Genomic DNA, 26,405 nt, shown 5'->3' on the forward strand with positions numbered 1-26,405 from the left:
CAAGGCACTCAATATTCACCCAAAACAAACACTTCAGAGAACTCTACAGACAACATTTTTCATTACATCCCTCATACTGTTCAGCGCACTTTTGAGTTTCTTTGTGAAGTTCACTTCTTACAGCTCATCTCATACTGCCCATTGTTTTACACCTGGTCCTATACACCAGCCACTTCATTTATCTTTAATTACTCTTGGTCTTCATCCTGGCCCTGTACACCAGTCGAGCTCAAAGTCTTTAATTGATTTTATTCGGGTTCCCAATAACCAATCTTAGTTCTGATCAATTCATCAAAACACTTTCTTGGCGTTCTTTGCCCTAGTTGGCCTTGCGCCATAACCATTCAAACATCATCATAATCATTTGTACAGTAACACTATCCAGTCCCAGGAACTCAGGTTCCATGTTCCCCTGCAGAAGCTACCTAAGGACCTGGTTATCCTTATTTAGCTGGGGGCCAGTGGCTCAGTGCGTATAATGACTTAGGAGGACTCGTCGTCAACCACTACGGTGTAAAAACGGGCCAAACGACAATTGGAAGAGAACTGACGGCCATTACGACCAACAGTCCTCTACTATGCACTCTCGAGGTCTGCGGCGGGAAACCTACCAAGGCTACAGGCGCGTGGTGCTGAGCGGACATATTGCGCTGCAACAGCGCTATGGCCTCCACGACTTCTCTACACGTCGCTCCGGCATCTGTTTCATCTAGATCTGGAAAAACGTTTTAATCAACAACTTAAGCAGAAAGCCGCTGTGCTTTCATATCACAGCGACGCTGATACCATAAAGGTTCCTCGCACCTCTACGGCTACCACTGCTGCCCGCAAATGCTCGACAACCTCAAAAAGGCTGTTCAGACACGTTACGGCATCTCGGACAGGATCTTTCAATACCAAAGCGACGGTTTTTGTGACACGTCCATCTCTGTCACGACTGGGCCGATGCCATAGTCGTCAGATCCACGCCTTCCAACAGCACCTACAAATGCAACCTCCCGGTAATGTCCAGCAACGCCTCTCCACGAAACACCCACCCTCGGTATGATTTGCCGCACCACGGAGTCACCCTATTCCTTACTGGATTTGACGCGACATCCTAACAAATCACAAGACCTTGTCGCACCCGCTGCACAAGCCGACGCGACAGTCGACTGTCACACTTAGCTGGAAAACTGTGCGGCGTTTGCAGCGAAGCACAGGGGAGATCGATGGTTGCCGCGACTCCCCACCCACATACGAAAGCCCTCTTCCCCAACTAAGATACTGCACTATCCTGCAGCCATGGACTCGTCGAAGAATTCGACAGCCCATACATTCTGGAAGCAGTTACCTGTGCCCTGCTAGATCGTCGCACCATGGATCATTTTTTAATCAATCAAATCAACTAATTGCTAGAAAAAACTGGCTAGTTTCCTTGGTAAAAGCTGCATAAGCACCTTCGCGGAACCCAAGAAACTACGAGAACGCTCAGCGGCAACCATTATCACCAAAATACTACTGTACACTTCAGCAAAGAAAAATAGCATTGCAAAAATAAAACAAAAGATCGTGTTGCACATGTTCAAAAATTCACAAAAGGACACAAACTCGGACAGCAAGATGAGAATACCATTTCCAGGAGATCATTCAAAACATATTAGCAGGAATATGTATACAACAATTGTAAAATTAAGAAAACAGAAGTTATCAAAAGTAATCTCACTGCAAATCTGAAACATATTGTCGGACTTTGTGTGAGAACTTGGCTATGTTTTGATATTTGTTGAAAACCGATGGAAGGTAATCGACCATGCATTTATAGCTTGTAATCGTTAAAAAATAGGGTGCTTTGCATATGTCCCCATGGCGTGTGTTTATATTTGAACTCTGGTATTTTAAGCGACCTTAGGAAATTTCTCATAATGGGTGAAGAAAAATAGTAAGTTCGCGTGAGCGAAATTCATAAATGTGCTATATTTAGTCATATTATGGTGTTTAAATGCTTCCTTTTTTGTATGGGGTCGTTCAATATTTGCTAACAACCGAGCCACTCTTTCTGGAGCAGCAAATTTATGTTGTGGTAGATTTAGTTGTGTTTCTGTACACTACGCAATGGTAAATTAGTGGTGAGTAAAATAATGCGTAATAAACCCGAATCTTAACCTTTACCGTATGTAAGAACCGTGACCTCGACACTGCACCACAAAGAGCCGAAAGTTTTTTTTACAGAGGAAGTCTGTAGTGTTACCCAGTTCAAATAACAAGGGCAATAGACCCCAAGAGTTTTGTACACTTCAACAATTTTTACAGGATCATCGTCGATGTATATCGGTTGAGGTATTTACCTGTTTTGCTTTGCACAGAAAATTATGGCTTTTGTTTTGAGATGGTAAATTGTTTTTGACCATGCAGCTACTTCTTGTATTACTACATTGCATTTTCGTATCAAGAATTGTATGTCAGCTCCCAAAAGAGCAAAGTACTATCATAACCATATATTACGCAATTTACTGCTTCACCAATATCAACCATGTTGTTTATGTACGTGACGAATAACAATGGACCAAGGACACTTGCTTGGGGTACGCCAGTACTTATCGGCCAAAAAATGTATTTGTGGTTAACTATGCAAACAGATTGGCTTGTGTTAGTTAATTACGACTCAAGTAATGATAATGGCATGCCACGAATTGCGTAAGAGAAGCCTTTGTTCAGTAAAATGTGTGATTAGGAGAATGAAACGCTTTACCGACATGAATAAAAACAATTATTGAAAACATGGCGTTGAAGCCATATAAAAGGCGTTCTTTGATAGCTAATAACAGAGTTACGGTAGACCCCCCCCCCTTCGGAAGCCAAACTGGAAGCCGGTTATAATATTGTTTAAACCAAAATATTTTGTCAAACGAGAATACATGTTTCTGTAGTCGCTTTTAGAAGACAGGGAGCACAGATATGGGTCTGTAATTTGCAGCAGAATTGTGGTCACCAACTTTAAAAATAACAGCGACCCTAGCACGCTGCATTCCATTTGGAAATTCCCGGAGGAAAGCGCTAGACTAAAAATGTGACGCAGCGGATGGGTGATGTAAGTTAAGACGTACTTCATTGGCCTTATTTGAGTCCTCTGTGTCCCCGCTTTGCTATTTGAAAGGCTCACGAATGTGTTAAACACTTTGCACTCCTTCGTGGGCTCCTGAAATATGCTCTGGTTAGAACTTTGACTCTAAGTGAGTGGGACTGGGCTATTGTCTGTTTACGTACATATCGGAAGCCTACAAAAAAGCTTCACCGAAAGCGCCATTACGTGTCTTTATGCCATTAAAACACGCCTCATATATTGTCCACTAGAACAAGACCGGTTCCCTGCTCCCGGGGATAGTTCGGCGGATGCTGAGGGAGGAGCTCCACGGTCCGGCTACGAGCAAGCGAACAGAACCAGCTCGCAGTATGCGAGCAGTGCGAGCACAGTTGATCAATGAAAGGCTTTGCGATGTCGGCTGTAACTGTGTGTGAACACGTCGCACAGAGATGTCACCACCATTTCCTTAGAGAGCCAGGTCAAGCAGGCGCTTAAACGCACCTGACACTGCTCCGCGGATGCTTGGTATCTTCGGTTCAAATTGTGCCCGCTGCTCTACCCGTCCACTGTGGGGCTAAGTCAACAAACTTACCCCCACGCATCTGCTGCCCTACTCCCAGCTCGACCCCCAGATTTTACTCCACATCACGGACGCTACCTCGCCTCCGACAGGGGCGGCTCTGTTTAGGCAACCCTTGCTGTTTATGTCCATGACTTGCCTACTAGGGATTTTTTGACTACGGAAAAAACACTCCATATTTATGCCTACAAAGAGTAGTGCCCAACCGACAGACTTAATGACTGACTAATCAACGCCGAGCCAAAACTGCTAGGTCTAGATGCTTAAAATATCGCGAGTACTATTGCGTCACAGCGTAAGGGCTCACTAAGGCGGTAGTTTTGAAATATAAACTCGTAACAGAAGAAAAAAGACGAAATTGTGTTTTCGCACATTCGTGATTATCTCGGTCACACGTTCTCATAATTTAGTGTTTTTTTTTGTTTAAATGTGTCGCCTGTAACAATACCTAGAAATAAGTTTTAGAATTTCGCGTTCACGGGTGCTATCAAGGTGATCCCGCACTTCAGGATAATATGAGTGTTCCTAAAACATCTGCAATAAATGTTTCACTGTTTAATTTATACAACAACTTTTTCTAACGTATGTTTCAAAGAGAAATGCAGAAAATTAATTTTCAGGATTTCGCCTTGCGACGCCGGTAAAAGGGTCAATTTGTTAAAATTTACACGCCTTACAAGGCGAAAAAGCCAATCAGGTGATGTCACCCCTTGAAAACTGTTGGTTCAAACGGCTTGAAATTGCAGGAGCACTCAGTAATTACGGTGGTGCAGCTAAACATTGCTGAAAAACGCAGATATTACAACAGGGATACTGTAAAAAGCGCTGAAAAAACTTTTCAGATAATTTTTCTAACGCAGAACGTTTCAGATATTGAACTGGTTTTTGTTGATCGAGGTAACTTACTGAGATATCTCAACACTGTTCTGCAAGATTTTTACATGACACGCACCTAATAGGGACAATCAATGTTTCAGAAAAATGGCGTCTTTTACACATTCCTCAAAAACTACACAGCACGTTGATATATCCAATTCGTTTTTGCTTGAAAATGCCTCCTATCCAGTTGGCCAAAAATCGATTTCGCAGTTTTTTTCTAACATCCGGGTAAAAAAGCCAGTGAGAATTTTTAGTGTACATACCTCTGGACGTGGAATTCCGTTGAAGTTTCCTGCGTTAGCATAGCACTCGCAATCTGAAGGCACTTTCTGCAACCATGAGCTTCTAGTAGGAGCCCTGTCATTTGTCATAAATTTAAAAGAGAAGTGGTGCTCCATTTTTTCCGCTCCTGAAAAGCTTTCAAAGCTTTGTAAAAAAACTTCCACACGACAGAAGCGGAAAAGGACCTGCAAGGTGAAACACAAGAACAAGTTCACTGCGTGTACCGAAAATGTGGTGTATGTTTTCCCCTCTCCTGTGGTGGCAAATACGTGGGCCAGACTTCCCGGTGTGTAAATGATCGACTGCGGGAGCACAAATGGAATGTAGAGCGTGGAAGCACGTAGCACCTCAGTGCGCACTGCCGAGATTGTAAAAATGTAAACCTGCCTTCAATCAGACTATAACAATACCAAGACATCAGAACCAGTTAACAAGGGAACCTATCCAAACTTCTGAAAAGGCCCGCCTCGGAGGGGATGCATGCGTGTGTAAGCCATCTCTGGCTCTCTCACAAAAGGAACTTTCGTATCTGGACATACGAATCTGAATACGCGGGTCGCACAAGCTGCTGTCGAACAAATAGTTTTTTTCGTTTTTTTCATTTTCGTTATTTTGTTTTATCGTTGTTTTTATCGTTATTTCGATTTTATCATGCGTGTCTTGGGTGTGTGCGGTGTGAACTCAAGAATTTACCAGGGTGTGCGCATGATTTCTGTGCATACATATGCCTTATTTTTCTAATAAATCTTTGGTGGAAGTAGCGCTTGTCCCTGTGCTCTCTCGTCGTCCCTCGCTCATGCTTTGCGCTTCGAACAGTTTTGCTACCATGCCATTCATATGAAATGAACGGGTGACGGGTGGTGTGGGAGGAACTGCAGGACCAGAATATTCTGTGCACCAGTTATCAGCAAGGCTTACTTTTTGGGTGGCGCCCCTTACTGCCACTTTTAGTTCGCCGTGGCGGCTGCTACAGTATCTAGCCACTGTGTGGCTGCTAGAAACCCGGCACTGGAAAAATACCCATTGAGCAGGGTATGAAAAAGTCTACTCCCCAGAGTGATTGCAAATGGCGGATCGCAATTACACCTGTCCTCCACATCGAGTTGTTCATCAATTCGCTCTCGCGCTACAAACGAGTAGACTCCAGGTTAGGTCATTTGGTAGAGCAACTGCTCCGGTTAAGCGGTGGTCCCGGGCTCGAATCCTGGACCAGGACGAATTTGTCTTCAACTACGAAGTTCCTGAGAAGGTCGTATACCTTTCCTTTGTAGCCGTATGGCTGTATTGAGGTGGATGTCAAACTTTCCTTTCCAGAATTTCACTCCAAATTGGGGATTCCCCTAAATTTCGCCTATTACCCCTGTCCTTCACTTCGAGTTGTTGATCAATTCATTCTCGCCTTGCAAACAACTAGCTTCCTCATCAGCTCAGTTGGTAGAGCGACTGCTCGGGTTCAGTGGTGGTTGCGGGTTGGAATCCTGGACCAGGACAAATATTTTAAACTGCGAAGTTTATGACAAGGCTGTATAGCTTTCCATTGTAGCCGTATGGCTGCATTCAGGTGGTTGTCAAACCTCCCTTCGCAGAATTTTACTCCACCTTGGGGATTTCCCTTCATTTGGTAAAAAAACAATACTGTAGTAACCTCATTCTAAAAGCAAACAGTAACTGGAAAGAGATCTGGTGAACATTTACCTTAATCACGAAAAAGCAACAACCTTGTAATAAATTGCCCGATTCAGACATTTTAGGCTGCTACACTTCACGTCTGCTTAAGATGCCTAACCAATTTTTCATCCAAGTCGAGAACCAGTTTTCACCAACTAACATGACGAAGACCATAACCCCTTTTTGCCCACTCTGATTCGAAATAGTTTTGCTTTCGAAGAAATTACACCGGAGTTAATTTTACAAATAACCAAACAGATGCAAGAAAAAAAAGCAATCGGTGCTGATGGAATTACAGCGCATGTACTAAAAGAGAACAGTGATATAGTCTGCCAAACTTTAAAAAGAATTTTTAACCAATCATTTATAACAGTAACTTATCCGGAAGCACTTAAAACTGGGAAGAAAACATCAACATTAAACTTAGATTACCCGAATGACATCACAACTTACCATTCTATAACAATATTGTCTTGCATAAACATCCTGCTTTTAAAATAATAGCTAAGGAATGATAAGTTTTATTCAGAAATATAATATTTTGAGCCAAAATGTTTACGGACTTTGCCATAATTATTCTACGCGCAACGGCTGTGCACTCAGTCACAGAAGTAATTTACACTGTGCTTGACAAGAATAATTATTTTTATGCATATTTTTTAGTATAAACAGCATTTGACTGTAAATCTTGAAATTCTCCTGACTAAATAAAACGCAAAGTGTTTCGAGGGCCAGCCATAAAATTTTACAGAAGTTACTTAACTAATTGCCAACAATTTTTGCTGATAGCTTTAAACAAATTATTATTATAACAAGTAACCAACCGAGTGCCACAGGGCTCTCTTTTAGTACCACCACTCTTTCCCTTTTCATTACGATTACCCTAGCTCCCTGTATAAAGCGCAAGCCGTCTTATATGCAGGCGATACCGCTCTCATTATTACACATCCATCACTTGCGATACCACTCTCATTATTACACATCCATCACATCCATCACAACTTGAAAATAAAGAACTACAGAATACACTTAAGTGGTTGAATGTGAACAAGCTCTTGTTAACTATTAAACAAAATTATTTCGTTCTCCCCGAACCATAAAAAAGAGCCGAAAGTGTGTTCCTAAAAAATCAGACAGCTATAAATCGACCAGGTTGACGAGTACAAATAACTCTAGACACTTCACCTAATTAGGCACCACATATAGAAGAAATAGGTCACAAAGTTGCTTACAGATGTTACACGCTAATAATGCAGGAAAACGTTTTAATGAAGAAACCTTACAGATAATCTATTTTAGTGATTTCATTGTCACCTATACTATGCATATATTCATTGGTATTCACCTATGCATCATTACTAGCACACATAAAAATTCTTCAAAAAAAGCTTTAAAAATCACGGCAGCAGCTTCAGGGACCTCCTCTTACGAAAATGCCATATATGACCATACATAAAATTTCTCATATAAGGCCACGTCAGGAATTGGGCCTATGTGGCCATACATGGGTGTGGATACATGGCCATATATGGCCTGATATGCCCAATTTCTGATTTGGCAATAAATGGGTGAGGCCATATAAAGATGTGTGCCACATATGGCCATATATGGCTTTATATACACAATTTCTGGCGTGGCCATACATGGGTGAAGCCATACATAGGTAAGCCATAGCTGGCGGCTAAATATTATGTAGGGCTACATATGGAGTGAGCTTATGACCACGTGGGTAGCATATATAATGAACTTCAGTTAGCAGCAGCATTTATTGCTACACCCCAACTGCTCACAAACACTTCATTACATACCTTCCACAATTTATTAAAAATCCTGCTGCACATCTAGGCGAATTAAGGTTGTGGCAGGTTGCTTTGTTGTAGCGATAGGTCAGTCTGAATTCTTCTTTGCCAGCTTGGCTCCCTTTGATGGAAGCACAAGTTTCTCAATGCATTTATTAAGATTTAACTCTTGTATTTACCTGGGGTTTCCTATTTATTAAGATTTAACTCTTGTATTTACCTGTGGGTTTCCTAAATCCAGAAAATGAAATGAAACAAATGGAATTATTAGTAGCCAATGTCTGAATTTTTTTATTATTCCTGAAAATATATTCCGTAACGAATTACTGTCACCTCTTTCAACTAATAAACGGGAATGAATCAATTTCTTCCCCTTGGAAATACTTTTATTCTGCCGATACTGAGCAAAATTGTTATTGATATGCTGAAAGAAAATTCCTTCCAATTTTGTCATCATATTCTATGTTAAAACTTTCATGCAACTTTTAAATTATCCATTTTTCATGTTTAAATCAAGAACTCCTAATTTGGACTGTTCAGCATGAGGTGTAAAAAAATGCACTTCAGCTAATCACTTCGTTATATGTAAATGCAGATTGCAGCCCAGAGAGCATTGATTACGCTTATGTAGATAAGAAGAAAAAAGCAGCCCGAAATGGTAACTTTTCCTTTATGAAGATGTGTCTGCTGGATGGCTAGAATGTGCAAACCACCCCGCACGGGGCACCTTGAGTATTCATGGTGACGGTGAGCAGCGACACCGCGGACCCCGAGCTCCCAACATAAGCCGTGTCCAACCGTGGCGAGGTGTTTAAAGGTGAAGGGTAGAAGCCGTAAACGGTGGCCGTCGGAGCCGTGGTCAAGCTCCGGCCGATGGGCTCCCTGCCTGTCTACCACGCAGGGAGCTCCAGGACCTCTTTGTCTACCAGGGTAAGGTCAAAGGAGAAAGTACCCCGTCTCCCTGCTTTTATACTATGCTATATAGCATTTTCCAAAACCCCCCTCCAAACGTGATCGGCCTCAGAAAAGGGGCCGCACCGAAGTTTCATTTCCACCTCTTTCAACAACTGTCTTTCCAACAACCGTAAACAACTATTCCCGTTTTCTTGTAGTTGAGTCAACTGACACAGAAAGATCTGTCTCTTCATTGTCTGTCTTCTTGGTATCGAAGTTCCTGACGAGTATAATTGGTGAGGCGTACACAGCCAAGAAACAAAGAACTGGGCAATTTCTGGTCGAAGTCACCAAGCAGCAGCAGGCAGAAAAACTCTTGAGCCAGACCCGAATCGGTGATCTTGACATCAGGGTCATGCCCCACCGCAGCTTAAACAGCTCTCAGGGCGTGATCTCCGATCACAAGCTACTGAACGAAACTGAAGCCGACCTGCTGGAGGGGCTTCGAGGTCAGGGCGTAACAGGGGTCAGCCGCATAAACATACGTAGAGTGGACAAACAAATACCTACAAAGCATCTAATCCTAACTTTTGACAGGTCGAGCCTTCCAGAATACATCAATGCTGGTTTTGTTCGATGTCCGGTCCGGCCTTACATCCCTAACCAGCGGCGCTGTATTAAGTGCCAACGGTTTGGGCATGGCACCAACTCCTGCCGCGGCCGCCTTATCCGTGCGAAATGCCGCCAACATGACCACCCGTCCGAAAACTGCAACACCCAGAGTTTGACCTGTGCCAACTGCCAGGGGCCCCACGCAGCGTGGTCCCGCACTTGTGAGAAATTTCAGCAAGAAAAACAAATCATGAATGCAAAGGTCACTGAGAACATCACCTCTCCAGAGGCGAGAAAGAGGTTCGCCTCTTTCCTTGTAGGGAGGTACGCCGACGCAGCTCGCCAAGGGGGCGGAGCGGCGTCTGGTGTCCACAGGGACCCAGTTCAGCGAGTCTGACCTGGTCCCTCCCCCGCGCCCCCTGGGTTGCCTCTGGCAGCAAAATCCGTTGCCACGCCCCTGGCTGAGGCAGCAGCGGTTGTGGTGACAACCTCTTCTGTAGGGACCGGTGCCGCTCCCGGCTCTGCCTCCCCGTCCTCCAGTGTGATGGAGGGTACCGACCGGTTGGACACCGGGGGCCCCACATCGGCTCCCACCGCCACCGCCCCTCCCGTGCCACCTCTGGTGCCCCGGACGCCCTCGGCGGTGGCGGCTCAAACGAAGGGCTCCCGATGTCACGCCGTTCCTGCCTGCAACGCAGCGCAAGGAGCGGCCTCCGACTACCAAGCCGACAGAAAAGCCTAAAAATCCAAGAGTAACAGCCCCGAAAGACGACACATGAACACACACGAACACACACACTCCAGTTATTCTTAAATTTAAATAATGGGAGCAGAAAACATCATCCAATGGAACTGCAGAGGCCTCATTAAAAATCTTGATGATGGGTATGAGATTCTGCATGCCAGTCAGCCAAGTATCATGTGTCTCCAGGAAACCCAACTCAATTCTAAACAAACGAATTTCTTAAATAGGTACATGGTATTCAGAAAGAACAGGGTTGGCTGCACACACTTTTCAGGAGGTGTGGCAATTGTCGCCCGGAAATCCTTAGCCTCCCACCCTGTCACTTTGAACACTGTCCTTGAGGCTGTAGCAATCCATACAATAATATTTAATAGGTTGATAACGGTATGCTCCATATACATTCCTCCTGATGTTTCGCTTACGAGCTCCGACTTCGAGGCGCTGGTTGACCAGCTGCCCGAACCATACATGCTAACAGGCGACCTTAATGCGCACAACTCTCTTTGGGGCTCCTCCAGAACGGATGCCCGAGGTCGCCTGATAGAGAAGTTTCTTACATCCTCCGGAGCATGCCTTTTCAACAAAAAACAGCCTACATACCATAACTTAGGACACAATACATACTCGCATCTTGACTTGGCGATTGGTTCCGCAGTTCACTTTCCATGTCTTGAGTGGGGTGTGGGCCCAGACCCATATGGTAGTGACCATTTCCCCACTTCCCTAACGTACATAGGTAAAGGCCCATGCAGTCCATCTTCCCATAACAGGTTTAATGAATCAAAAGCAAACTGGAGTACATTCACAGAAACATCTAAACTACACCACACCACCATAAAACACCTACACGTGGAGGAAGCAGCCATACTCGTCACGGCACACATACTCGACGCCGCGGAAAAGTCTATGCCCCAGGCCACAAGTGCGTCCCGCAACCCAAGGAGGCCCTGGTGGAACGAAGACTGTAGGCGGGCGCGAGAGGCCCAGAACAAGGCGTGGGGTGTCCTTCGCCGGTACCCCACGCCAGATAATCTCATTTCCTTTAAACGGGCGAAGGCACTTGGGAAGCGTGTGCGTCGTGAGGCGAAAAGGGACAGTTGGCGCGCCTTCCTCACTTCCATCAACTCATACACCGACACTCACAAAGTCTGGACACGAATACGTAACCTTAAAGGAAAACAGACACACAGCTCCCCTTGTCAGTACAACTGGGGACACACTAGAAGACCAGGCTAACACCCTTGCACAGCACTTCCAACACGTTTCCAGCTCTGCACACTAGGCAAACACTTTCCTAAAACATAAAAATACTTGTGAAAAGAAGTCCCTACATAACAATAACAGGTCAAAATCTGGTTACAATTCTGAATATTCACTCTATGAGTTGAGGGTTGCCCTGAGCACATGTAAACCTTCAGCTCCAGGGGCAGATAAGATTACATACACCATGATACAACACCTACAGCCAGACACTCTTGAAACACTCCTGCACCTATACAATAAAATATGGCTTTCGGGGCAGCTTCCACACTCTTGGAGGGAGGCCATAGTAGTGGCGTTCCTGCAGGAAGGGAAGGACCCTTCCTCTCCAGCCAGTTATCGTACCATCGCTCTGACAAGCTGCCTGTGCAAGCTGCTCGAGAAGATGATAAATCGCAGGCTCGTGTACTTCCTTGAGTACAACGGTCTTGTCGATAGCTGCCAGGCAGGCTTTAGGGTGGGGCGATCTACCAACGATCAACTTGTTGCGTTGGAATCCTTCATAAAAGATGCATTCGCTCATAAGCAGTTCTGTCTTACGGTATTCTTTTTTCTTGAAAATGCTTACGACACATCCTGGTGATATGGCATCCTTAGCGACCTGAAGTCCTTTGGTTTGTCAGGTAACATGTTAAATACCATTTGTAGCTACATGTCCACGAGGACATTTCGTGTTAAGGTTGGGTCATCCCTGTCCGGGATACATGTGCAGGAAAATGATGTGCCGCAAGGTGGAGTTCTATGCTGCACATTGTTTATAGTTAAGATGAACTCCCTCCGAAAGGCATTGCCACCAACCATTTTCTGTTCCGTCTATGTAGACGATGTTTAAATATCTTTTAAATCGTGTAACCTGTCAATTTGCGAACGTAAAGTACAGCTCGGGGTTAAGAAGCTTGCTGGATGGGCGGACCTTAACGGTTTCAAACTGAACCCGGGCAAAAGTACTTGTGTTCTATTCTCCCGCAAGCGCGGGCTTAGTGCGCACCCTGAGATTGCTCTTGGCCGTGCATCTATTCCTGTTAAAAGGGAGCACAAGTTTTTAGGTGTCATATTTGATAACAAGCTCACGTTCATACCTCATGTCAAAGCACCTAAACATAAATGCCTCAAAACACTAAACATTCTCAAGGTCCTCTCCCACCAATCCTACGGGGCAGACAAAGACTCCTGGTCTTCAGCAGCAGACTACTTCTCCGGGTCTTTACCGCCTTAGTCGGGTCCCGGTTAGACTACGGCAGCGTCGTGTATGGGTCGGCATCAAAAACCGCACTAAAAATGCTTGACCCAGTACTCCACTTGGGCCTCCGCCTTGCGTCGGGTGCGTTCCGCACTAGCCCGGCAAAGAGTCTATACGTTGAATGTAAGAAATGGTGCCTTGAGGACCAACGAACGTACATGGACTTGCTCTACGCTTTCAAAATTTCATCGATGAATAACCATCCTTCTAAGCCTGTTTTTAATGATGCATCCACATCACTAGTGTTTGTAAATCGCCCGGCCGTCCCTTTACAATTCTCACTTAGAGTGAGACAGGAAGCTTCGGATTTCAACATCTCCTTTTCAGACATTTACACATCTTCTTTTACTGACGTTTTACCACCCTGGCAGCTTCAACCTGTGTGTTGTGACTTGTCTTTCATGAATATTGATAAAAACAGGGTACCACAAACTGCAATTTTGCAGCACTTCTTCTCCCTGCAGTACAAGTACCAATGTGCAGAGTTTTATAGTGACGCATCAAAAACTGCAACCATAGTGTCTTGCGCTGCTGATGGACCAAACTTTGATGCATGCAGAACCATGAGCACATACACCACAATTTACTCAGTTGAAGGATATGGCATCTCACTCATTGCACAACACATTCTTGAACACAAAATCTCGAAGTCCATCATATATACAGATTTCTTGAGTGTTCTGCGCGCATTGCATCATCATACAAGCCATGCAAAAAGAGAATTGTCCTTATGGTTTTCAACACTATCATGTCTATATATGCCCAAAAACTTGTTCTGGTGTTGTGCTAGGTTCCAGGCCATGCTGGGATTGCTGGCAATGAGGTTGCGGGTCAAAAGGCCGCAGTTGCTGCACTCAGGAATACAATAGGTATAACCATACTACCACAGAGTGACGTTAAGCCACAAATTCGACAATACCTTCGTAGAAAATGGCAAGCACAGTGGAATGAACAGACAGATAACAAACTTCACGTAATAAAGCCACACTTGGGACGATACACAACTGCCTCACACAACAGACACACGGAAGTCGCCTTGGGTAGGCTGCGGATAGGGCACACCCATGCAACGCACTCGTATCTGCTGACGGGATCTACTAGACCCCAGTGCAGCAGATGCGGAGAGGCCCTATCCGTAGTGCACATACTAATCACATGCAAGGCACTTCACACAACACGACATACACACTTCAGAGAACTCTACAGACAACATATTCCCCAACATTCATCGTTTTTTCTAGGTGACGATGCCATTGTTTCAGTGAAACGTGTGTTTGAGTATTTGTCAGAAGTCAAGTTTTTAAACCTCATTTCCTATCAAGCATAATGAAATCTGTCCCTATACACCAGCCATGCACATTGTCGTTTTGTGATTTTACTTTTTTTTTTGCTGACTTTGCTTAGTGGTTAAGGTTTCACCCTCATATATGACTATTGTTTTGGCGCTCTTTGCCCCAGTTGGCCTTGCGCCATAAACATCCAATCATCATCATCAATGTGCAAACCATTGGCTTTTAAACCCTTTCTGGAAAATGCAATGAGGCAAAAAAAGCAGCCTAATATTCCACCCCACTGTAGTGCTAACACCGAAAACAACAAACAGAAATGACCAAAAATTCATTTACAAATTTCAGCAGGACACCATGCTCATGCAAGCGGCACATTTTTTGGGCAGATTTAACATGCCGGTAGTTTTACGAAGAACTTCTCAGCATGCAATTATATTCACCAACTTTCCTTTAAACTATAAGTGAAAGCCCCGTGGGCATTATTTTGTTAAGATGTGTAAGCTATATTTAGATGCCCACTGGAATACAGATGAATGACGTTATACCGAACGCTAATATAGCGAATTATCATCTCCAGCAACTGAATACAATCAAACCCGTTTATAGCGAACTGCTATATGCACCGCGATTTGATCGATATATCCAATAGTTCGATATAACCGAACCCGCCTATAACGAGCTCATTGTTATGAGTTCGCATTGCGCGGTAGCCTCCCTCCTCAACTCCACCATCCCCGCATGCAGAAACAAAAACAGTAAAATAGCTATTAACCATACCCAAAATAATCCATTTATTGCTATTAATGAAGCTTCTTTCCGCCTCGGAAAGAGTCTCGGAATTGTTTTGGAGTTACAAGTTGTTTGTACTGTTGACCCGATGTGAGCTGGCATCGTCGGTACAGCAAGCCATCCTCTTTGATAAATCGTAGGTGTTGCCCCTTCGAGATGTGATGTCTTTACCATGCCCCTTAAAGCACCTACGCAGAGTTCTATCTTCACATTGCTTTGCCTTCATCTCCTCTCTTGTCACCTCAGCGAATGTGAAGTTCTTTGTTGTTATCTTCCTTGATCACGGAGACTACTTCGGGTGGCTTGTTGTCTCTGGTGTCGCTGTGCTGACGGCGGTGCGCACGTAGCTTCTTCATCTCATCTGCTTGTTGTGCTTGTTGGGTGAACTTCGGGTCAGGATCGCATGTATCTCTAGCACCTGGGATGTTACCCAGGACCAAGTCATAAAGTGGGTGAGTCGTGCACTTTGCCAGGACGTGGCCTGAAAAGTAGGGTTTATGGATCTTGATATACGCCTCTGAGAGGCGCTGTGTTGTCTTGTCCATGTGCAACACGGTGGTGGCTTGACCTGTCATGCACGTATCTGGCACGTGTTCTTTTCGTACAATTACGGCGTTGCTTCCTGAATCCCGAAGCACAGTTACAGATTTCCCGTACATCTGACTGGTAACAAAAGGTAAGTTGTCGGCATAGCGTCCTGGATGAGTTGCATCTGCTCCAATCGTCTTCCGCAGATTGGGACCAGGAATATGAATGTAAGGACGAGTAATTCCTCTCATTTCCCGTGATGTCGCTACAACGCAAGCAGAAACTTGCTTGTGATGGGGCTCTCTGAATTTGCAGTTCTTGCTCTTGTGGCCTGGTTTGCCACATTAGGACCATATTGGAGCTTGTCCCGTCATACGGCAGTAAGGAGCCCGATGACCAACTCTGCCACAAATAAAGCAAGTCGGTCATTTCTTTGCAGCGCCGTCAGTATGACTCTCGAGCATGCGTTTATCTGAGAGCCGTCCTTGAATTTCCCCAATTTCTTCATAGGCTGGGCTTCCAGGAAACAATCAAAACCCTCGGCCATTTGGTTAATGGTCCGGCAGTCTCTTTCCTTAATGAAGACAACCAGTTCCTGGCTGCAGCACTTCAGGAACTGCTCAGCGATCATTTTGTCGCGTAGGCTCTCAAATGTCTTTGGTACACCTGACGTCTCGATCCACCGATGAAAATATCCTGACCGGCGGGACGCCAACTGTGCCCCACGTTCTTTATCATCGGCCTTGGCATGGCGGAACTTGTCATTGTAGCCCTGAGCAGTGAATCGAAATCGCTGGAGAAGAGCCAACTTGACCTTCTGGTAATTCAGAGAGTCCTCCGGCATTATTCTCCCGATGACTGTGAGAGCGTCTCCAGTCAGACACCTGCTCAGGCCAGCAGCCCATTTATCTTCCAAACACTGTTGCGCGAGCACTATCCTCTCAAACCTCATGAGATAGGCGTCTAGATCGTCCCGACGATTGTCAAACGGGGGAATAAAATTGTGTGGGCTTATGGAGATAGGCGCCGGTGCTGCCGCTGATGCGCACGCTTCGTTGCCCTGCGGATTGTTCGTGGCAACTTCCTGCAGTCTTAACTTTGGCTTAAGGTTCGCATGCTTCATCTCGGCAGCTGCCTTGTTAGCCTCGCGTTCTGCTGCCCTCTCAGCTCTCGCGCGATCTTGCTCTGTCCTCACCCATTACTGGAGCTCAGAGTCCCTGAGACCCAGTTGGGTACCAAACGTGACTAGTTTTTCCAGATCCATGTCACGTCTCGCGCTCTCCAATCCTCCTGCTGGTGACGTTAGGTCGTCGGGTTAAGGTAATAAAAAGTCCTGTCGCGGACGCCAGATGTGATGGAATACAGGCTCTTCTAACGATCCCCGCATTACGGACGGGAGAATAACGAGACAGGGCACCGGAACATGGAGAAGAACTGAAGATGGCACGCTTTATAGGGTTGGGCTATTGCAGAACACGCGGAGTGAAAAGGCGACGGAAAAAGAAAACTAACTAGGGCTGCTAACTTAAAAAAAACACCAGTAAGTTTTAACGGAAGTCAAGTTGGCCAACTGCAACAGTCTCACGTGTTGGATGAGCTGTTCGTGAGGGTGCAGGTTGGCTGGAGCATCTTCGGTGCGCCGGCAGAACTTCCTGGAACGTGGGCAGGCCGTGGGGCGCTGGTCCGTGTTGTCGTTCTCTGGCCGTTGCATTCTAGGCCGTCGCAGGGGAACCACGGTCGCGCACCCGGTAGTGGAACAGCAGCGTCCGGTCCGCAGGGTGCTGTCTTGCTCACGACCACCGTAGAGCAATTCAGAACACGCCGAACTCTTCGCCGGAATCGTCTAGCACACCTCCCCTTCCTCTTCGTTGCACATAGCCCCACCATAGGGATTGGCCGTCTTCTTGGACATAATGTTCTTCAAAAACGCAGTTACGGCTACTTCCTCACAGATATATACGCAATATATGACTCTACGTAGGGCCATACAGGACCACATTTGACGCCATATATGGGCTTACCACGCCATATATGGCCCTTTTTCGACCATATTTGGCAAGGGAGATCCATATATGAACACATATACAACTATATATTGCCCCATATAATTTGTATACGGGACATATATGGCATTTTCGGGAGGGATGCAGGACCCATGCCAGTAATTCTACAGAAACGCCGTGCATGGGGCCTCAGCACAAACCACCTCATGCTGATATTCTTTTTGTAGTCTAAGCGACACTGGCCGAGGTGGAGCAGTTTCGCGTGTGCCACAAAGAGCCGTTCTGCGGAAGCGCAAGGGACATTGGATTGGCTTGGCTTGGCTTGGATTGGCTTGGCTTGGATTAGATTTGGATTGGATTGCAATAAATTGGATCGTGTTGGATTGTGTTGCGTCGAAGCCGCGACAGATGAACTGGCGCCGTCGTGTGCCCAGGTGTGCATCTGGGCTCCAGGTGTGCTGCGCCAGAGCCGCTTGATAACCGCTTGAAGAGCCGTGCTGAGAATGCGCGACGAGCAGTGACTGGACAGGACTGGACTGGACTGGACTGGATTAGACTAAATTGGACTGGACGTGACTGGACTGCATTGCTCTGGATTGCTGAACCTTTGCTGATGCTACGTATATGCTGGCATAGCAGAGCTAAGCCACTACTAATTTTTGTTGGATTGATCAGCTCACGCGACCTTCATCTGACGCGATGGGTCCTGTGCACTCGCATGTTCTGGCCACGGGGTCAGCGTGCTGATCGGTGGGCGTGCTGATCTGGCCGGACGCGTATTGGAAGGTGGCCCCGGGAGGAATTTATCTGATTTCTCCCTCTTTCACGGCATGTAGACAGTTCTGGCTTATACTGTACAAGTTGCCAAATTGATCACTCAAGCTCTTTTACCGCGCACTCCAGCCCCGCTATTTGCATCCCTCGGGGAAATGTTCCCAGAAGACGCCGCCGCTGACGTTGAACTACCCTTCATGCCGCACCTGGAAGCAACCAGCCTAGAGGCACATCAAAAACGTAGCGATCAACGACCCCACGGTGCATGATCTCCAGCATTGAATTCGTAAACTAACCGACCGCAATGAAGTGCCTCTTGTAATTCAAAAGCCAGGGCGCGATGTCTCCGACGACAATTATCGGCTTGCAGAGCAGATGCTTTATGCAGCTCGAACGCTTCTCGTGTCAGCCAGATGAGCTGAGGCAATATGACAAGACCATCTATGCATACATTGATGAGGGCCACGCGGAACGAATGACCTGCGACAGGCAGGATGGCAAGCCAAACACATATTATATGCCACACCATGGTGCCGTACGTCGTGATGCAGTGTCGACCCATCTTTGAGTTGTTTTCGCCGCGTCTTTCCATGCTCTCGTTTATTACATCCTTGTACAGCATGCTACTGAAAGACCCGAAGTTAGACGCACACACACTGAATTTGCTGGTTGAGTTCCAGTGCGAAAACGTCGTTCTCGTAGCAGAAATAAGGAAAGCATACTAGCAAATGGGTATTCTCAAGGAAGATCTGAACGCGTTGCGATTTCTCCGAATGGAGCACTTTCCCAATGAAGAAGATACTCTGCTTACGATAGTCCTGGCTCATAACAAGAGCGCTATTTCGAGCCACGTCTAGACCATTCATATTAGCTGTAACACTTCGTCACCACTTGAAAGAATCCAAAGAGCAGTTTCCAGACACGGTCGCAAAGATTGTCGACTGGTTCTACGTGGACGTCCTTGTAGTCGGGGTCGACAGTCCTAAGCAAGCCATGCGGGTCTACGCCAAATTGAGCGTCATTTTGTCGGGTGGCGGCATAAAACTCACGAAATGGGCTTCGAACATTTCGTCCCCGCAAGACCAGTTCCATGAAGATAGTGTGGCTTTCGATACTGAAGAAGGTGACCCTTCCAACAGGAAAGTGTTCAATGTGCAGTGGGTCCGCTAAGACGACAGCGTCCTGCTGAGTGTGGACAACGTCGCCACCTTTGTGTCCAGATCCACCTTTGTGTACTGGTACACCTCTGTGTACTGGTCCATTTCACCGTTCGCGCGATCATCTTCCAAGAACTATTAAAACTGCAGCCTCTGTGGGATTCACCACTGCTGACTGCTCAACTCAAAGGGTGGAACAGCTGGTGCTGTGAGCTCAGTGACCTAAGACGCATTTGCTCTCGACAGCATGTCTTCACGATGGAGGGCACGCAACACGACACTCAAGAGATTCACCTGTTCGCTTACGCAAGCCCGAGAGCTTAGGGGACTGCAGTTTATCTCCTGTCGTTGTTAGGAAAACCATAAGATAGGAAGTGAACCGTCTGCTCTGGAAAGGCCGAATTGCAGGGATAAACCACCTATCTCCCACGCCTTGAACCCCTCACCATGTTTGAAGGCTGCCCGCCTATTTGGCTTCGTGAAGCGTGAGGAGTACCGATCAGGAGTTCGGTTTTTCTGTTGGAGCGATTAGCAAATCGCCCTGCATTGCATTGCGGGGAACCGAGCCAATGGCCACCATTCCTGAAAATGCGCATGGTCGAGATACGGCGTCTGACACAATACCAAGGGACGTGGGAACATTGTGGCAGCAAGCATAACCCAGCTGATTTTATTGCACTTGGCCTTGCTGAATTCGGCGTCGCAGCCACGGAAATGTTCGGCATGGCCTACTTCAGGTCGCACTGCGCTCGCAGGATTGGCCAACGGGAATACAAGTTGCGGATGCTGGTCAACCGCCATTTTTCTAGACGGCCTCATGCATGCTAGGGACAACACTAGCTGAGCCTTTGCTGAGTATCAGCACGTACCGTCGAAATTCAAGACTTCTTTGGGTGACTGCCTGTTTTCATCGCTTGGTCGGAAAGCGAAGCACTAACGAACCACTAACACCAAGCGAACACCTAACGAAACTAAAACACCAAGCGAACCACTAACGAGCGATGAAGTTCTCGAAGCGGAACGCTACTGGCTCCAGTTCGTACAGAACGAAGCTTTTCCCGAGAATATATGAGCGTCGTCACGTGGTCAGCGTATCAGAACTGCAACTCGCCTCCTTTTACTACATCCGACTCCATCCGTTCTTCGACAAACGACGAAATCATGCGCGTCGGCGGTCTCCTACAGCAGTTAGAATCCTCTGTAGGCACCCATCACCCCGTCATCGTGCTGGGTTGTCAGAACTTTTCCAGCCTATAATTATTGAAACCCACCAGGGCCTTTTGCTTGCGGGTGTTGACAGCACTCTCACTGAACTGAGGGACCGATTTTCAATTCTGGACGGTCTTCAAGTGGTAACGACAGTGCTTCATGATTCCTCGCTTTGCCATTGACTCACTCACACCAGAAACAGCTTTATTCGCGCACCTAGCACGAAATTGTATTACAGAATCCAGTCCGTTTGACGTTGTCGGTGTAGACTTCAGTGGACCGCTGTTCGTTCGCACCAAGAATCCTTGCAAACAAAGGCCTACATCGCCATTTTGTCCTGTGCCTTGACACGACCAGTTCATTGTTTACATCTCAGAAGACATCACCGAGCTTCTTGTCGGTCTTTAGGCGGCTTATCGCTATACGTGGCACTCCACCCGTAATTTATTCGGAAAACCACAGCGCACGTCCTCTCCGTTCGGCTCCGGAAGACGTCGTACTTCATTTTTGCAGCGGCCGCCACATTTCTGGGACATTTCCGTCGAAAGAGATCCGCAGTGGGGTGGTGGTGAGAACGTTGAATCTGGCTTACCAAGGAGACACTACAGCGAATTCTCGGGCCTTGTTCCCTGGCTGCCGAAGAGCTGTACACGACGCTTTCCGATTGTAGAGGTCGCCACCCTTCAGCCATTTAGTTAGGCTGCCACTAGCGTGTGGCGCGTCTTAGTTTGTATATATTCTGCCCCAAATAAAGTGTGGGACTTCTTTTGCCAGCTGAGCAGCTGTCGTGCGCATCGGCTCTTACTGCGGGCCGGGGCCACTCGTGCTCCCACACGCTCACGCGACATGGTGTCAGGAGTGGCCGCGTAACGCCCCCTCATCCCGGACTGACCCCGACCGACCGCACGACGATGGCCCTCAAGGACGGAGCGCCTCCGTCAATTTTCAGCCTCAACCTCCAGCCGCCCGCACCATTCGACTTCACGAACCCCAGAACCTGGCCAGCATGGCTCAGCCGCTACGAGGACTACGCCGTTGTGTTGGGCCTGACTCAAGCGTCCGGCGACATGCAAGGACGCTCGTTGTTGTACTGCATGAAGCCGGAGGCCCGCCCACTGCTTGAGACGTTCTCGCTCAATGCCGCAACACTCGCCTCATTTCAAGCGGTTGCCGCTCGCTTCACCGACTACTTTGTGCACCCGGCGAACGAACTCTACTAGTCGTCGTGTTTCCACCGACGCGTTCAGTTGCCCGACGAAAGAATCAACGCCTACTAGGCCGAACTGTGTAAAATGGTGAAGCAGTGCAAATATCTGTCAGCTGAGGTGGAGCAAAAGCTGGTGCGCGATAGATTCGTCGTCGGCCTCAGCGACTCGCGCCTTTCGGACCAGCTTTGCCGGAACGTGAGGTTGACGCTGAAAGAAGCATGGATGCAGGCCCGTCAATCAGAAGACGCCGACAACGAAAACTGTTGCCCCAAATCCGCGCAGAGCACTCCCGCGAGCTACCCCTCGACGCCGTACGCGATAACAAGTTCGCCTCTCGCCGCCGCAACTACGATAAGCCACCTTCGCCCCCGCAGAAAGCAGAGAGCTCCCGCCAGCCGTCAACAAGTGAATTCTGTGGCCGCGCGCCATATCCAAGTTCGAACTGCCCTGCACGAAATTCCGCCTGCAACGTCTGCAAAAAAAGGGCACTTTGCTGAAGTGTGCCGCGCTAGGAAGACAAAACGCAAGCTCGGTTCTATTCACCTACACGCTATCGGGACGCCCGCCGCGGCAAAGTTCGTCGACGTCACCGTTGAGAACTACACGGCGCAGTTCAAGGTCGATTCCGGAGCCGAGGTGTCCGCGGTTCCGAACGACTTCCCTGCGTTGCCAGCTAAGCTCGACCAAGTCAACACCCTGCTCACCGGAACCGGTGGTCAGCCACTGTGTGTGCTAGGTTCGTACATGGCAAGACTTCGGTGGCACGCGAAAATGAGCTCTCAATGCTTGTACGCGATCCAGTCTCTTACTGTACCTCTTCTGGGACTGCCTGCGCTTCAAGCCCTTGAAGTTGTAAAGTTTCTCGACGAATTCCAGACTCCAAAAGCAACATTGCGCGCGGGGCTCTTCCAATGATTGGGCACCCTCAAGGACGAGTACACTATCCTCCTTAGACCTGTCCCGTACCCTTCCCCCTAAGCGCGCCTCGCAGGATTCCCATCCCGCTGCTCGAGGGCGTCCGCCATGAGGTTGACAAACTGGAGGAAGGAGGCGTGATTCGCAGGGTCGACAATCCAACGTCGTGGTGCTCTGGTCTCGCTGTAATCCGGAAACCGATGGTTCCTACCGGCTGTGCGTTGGCTTGACTCAACTGAACAAGGTTGTCCTTCGTGAACGTCACATTCTACGAACTGTAGAGCAAGTCCTTTGCCTCTTTGGCGAAGCAACCGTTTTCTCAAAGCTAGATGCAACAGCCAGCTTCCACCAGGTTAAACTCTCTGCAGACTCCGAAGAGCTCACAACCTTCATCACCCCATTTGGCCGATACTGCATCTGCCGGCTCTCCTTTGGCATCACCTTCGCGCCGGAGTAATTTCAAAAACAGATGGTCAGGATCCTGGAGGGCCAGGAAAGAGGGGCCAATATGATAGACGACATTCTGGTCTTCGGGCGCACCCGCGAGGAGCACGACGCCATACTGAGCCAGGTGCTGTCTCGCCTTGCAAAAGCACGCATCACATTAAACCAAGACAAGTGTCGTTTTGGTGTCTTCATAGTCTCCTTCCTAGGAGTCGCTGTTTCAGCACAAGGCATCAGGCCAAGTCCAGACAAGGTCGAAGCAGTCAAAGCCATGGAGGCTCCAACCGCAATCGCAGGTGTCCGACTACTGCTCCGAATGTTCAACCATCTTGCCCGGTTTTTGCCTTGCATCTCGGATGTCACAGCTCCCATCAGAGCACTTCCAAGCAAATCTGTGAGTTGGGTGTGGTAGGATGAACAAAATGCTGCATTTAAAAAAATCAAGGAACTCCTGACGTCAGACCGTTGCATGGACAAGTACCATCCGTCATACGCCACGACAGTTTCGGCTGACGCAAGCTCCTTTGGACTCGGCGCGGTCTTGCTGCAGACCCAGCCCTCTAGAGAGCGCCGCCCAGTTGCGTTTGCTTCGAATTCAATGACCGAGACAGAGCAGCGTTACAGCCAGACAGAAAAGGAAGCGTTGGCAACAACATGGGGTATCCAACGGTTTGACGAATTCGCCCGCGGCATTACCTTTGATGTCGAGACAGATCACCTACCACTCCGGATGCGATACCAGTTCCGAATGCTGCGCGTGCCAGGAAAGCTGCTAGCTACGGCAGATACGTTTTCACGCATCACCAAAAAGGCGTCTCTCCCCTGGACACTGTGGAATTGTTTGCAGCTCAAGTGGTCAGCGGCATGTCAGAAGCCTTGCCACTAAGTCCACAGGACGTGCGACAGGCACAACAGTCAGATGGCGAGTGCAGAGCCCTCACCTCCTTCTGCCAGACTTGTTCACCACAGAAGTCCAAGCTGCCACTGCACCTCTCCCAGTATGCATCAGCAGCAGATGAGCTCTTTGTCTGTGACGGTGTTCTAGTGAAAGGCGCCAGGATAGTCATCCCACATTCCCTTCGGCCGGCTGTCTTGACGCTGTTACACGAAGGACACCAAGGCAATAATAGGACGAAAGCTTTTGCTCGAGAGTCCATTTGGTGGCCTGGCGTTTCGGCAGACATTACCTCTCGGGTAACCAACTGCGAACAGTGTGCTTCCACTCGGGTGAACCTTGCAGAAACCCTGATGTCCACGGTCCTACCTGGACGACCCTGGGAACCTGTCGGTCCCGACCTGTTCCACCTCCGCAGCCAGACATTCATCTTGGTGGTGGACAACCACTCCAGGTATACTGAAGTCGTAACCTTGAGGAGCACAACGGCTCAAGCAGTCATTGACGTCCTCAAAAGCACCTTTGCTCGCCATGGGATTCCGCGACAGGTCAGATCGGACAATGGTCCACCGTTCTCATCGCACGAGTTTGCAGCGTTTGCGGCATCTTACGGCTTCGACCATGTCACCAGCAGCCCGCACTATGCACAATGAAACTGAGAGGGGGAGAGAATGGTCAGGACCATCAAGGAGTTGTTCCGCAAAGCAATAGATCCTCCTCTGGCCTTGCTCAGCTACCGGGACACCCCATGAGTTGATGGCTTCAGCCCGGCCCAACTCTTCATGGGACGAAATCTCCGAACCAAAGTTCCGAAACAGGATTCCCAGTTACATCCTCACTGGCCGTCGAGGAAAGACGTAAGGAGCAAAGACGCAGCCTACAAGCAGAAACAGAGCGCTGACTTTAACAGGCATCACGGAGCTCGAGATCTGCCATCGCTCCGAACAGGCCAGTGTGTCTGGGTGCGACCCGACCAGGTCAAGGCTACTCTGCTGAGCCTAGCACGGCGACCACGAAGCTATATCGTTCAAACAAAGCAGTGTGGCGTCCTACAACGCCACCGGCGTCACCTAGTGCCTTTTGCACCTCCTGCGCAAAGGATGGAACTACCGCCGTCTGAGGAGCAAGAGCCGCAGCGGCAACTTCTCCGTGCGGAACCCGCAGTGCAACCACCGGGTTCCCTTGGACTGCCCCCTCCAGACACTGACCGCAGTGGTGTGACGCGGACACGTAGTGGCCGCCGTTTTGTGCCTCCGGACCACCTGAACTTGTAACGTGCAGTGTCTGGTGTCCTCCCTCTTCCGTCTGGTCCTCAAGGGGGGACATGTAGAGGTCGCCACCCTTTAGCCATTTAGTTAGGCTGACACTATTGTGTGGCACTGTCACGCGTCTCACGCGGCAAAGAAATGAGGACCGGTTTGAGCCATTGGATTTTTACACAATATGTTTACAAAACAAAACCACTCAAACGAATGTATTCATAGCGACTGAACACACATATATAACACTAAACAGCAAAACCAGGCACGACCCCAAACTCCAAAAAAATCTAGCCAAAATGTCATTATAATACATTACCTTAATTCAAAACTCAAACAACTCCAACCTCCGGTACCACTATGAACACGGTGCGATGCCGATGACGTGGCCCAGTGGGTCAGTTGGCTTATATGTTGCCAAACTTAGCAGCTCGTCTCGATGGCGTCTCGTGGTCTTCAGTGGTCGGGATGGCCGTGGTGCGATGACACGGCTTCGCTGGGCAGGCCGCACGCTCCGCACGCTGTCTACTCCATAGGCCGCACGCTGTCTACTCCAGCTTCGTTCTCTTCCTCTTCAACTCGCATTCTGTCGTGTGCGGCCCCCATTCACTGAACAAGCTACCTCCTCCTTCTCTTCCACTACCCTGTGTTTCTTCTCCATTGGTCACTTCAAAATCCTTCGCACCATCCCGTATGCTGATTCTTCTTTCTCTTCATCTTTTCTGACAACATCTTTTTCTGGGGCCAATCCCCCTTCAGGTATGGGCTCTTCTTACCACATGACATTACCTCCCGAAATTTAAGAGTTTTTTTTTGTAAAAAAAAAACTGCTACACACAACGCCTATTCGTTGAAAGAAAGTCCGCAGTCCGTACGTCCCAACAACCTCAGTCCTATTAACCTACTACGTCA

The 26,405-nt window shown here is 47.9% G+C and overlaps 2 pseudogenes; both read left to right on the forward strand.

The window, feature by feature from the left end:
* Positions 1-21,613: 21,613 nt before the first annotated feature.
* On the forward strand, positions 21,614-24,887 carry LOC144160764 (uncharacterized; annotated as a pseudogene).
* Positions 24,888-24,905: 18 nt separating this feature from the next.
* LOC144160890 (uncharacterized) lies at positions 24,906-25,508 on the forward strand (annotated as a pseudogene).
* Positions 25,509-26,405: the final 897 nt, after the last annotated feature.

Source organism: Haemaphysalis longicornis, unplaced genomic scaffold (assembly GCF_048455015.1).
Source record: "Haemaphysalis longicornis isolate Haplotype H1 unplaced genomic scaffold, Haemaphysalis longicornis Haplotype H1 scaffold_11, whole genome shotgun sequence".
Taxonomy (NCBI): Eukaryota; Metazoa; Arthropoda; class Arachnida; order Ixodida; family Ixodidae; genus Haemaphysalis; species Haemaphysalis longicornis.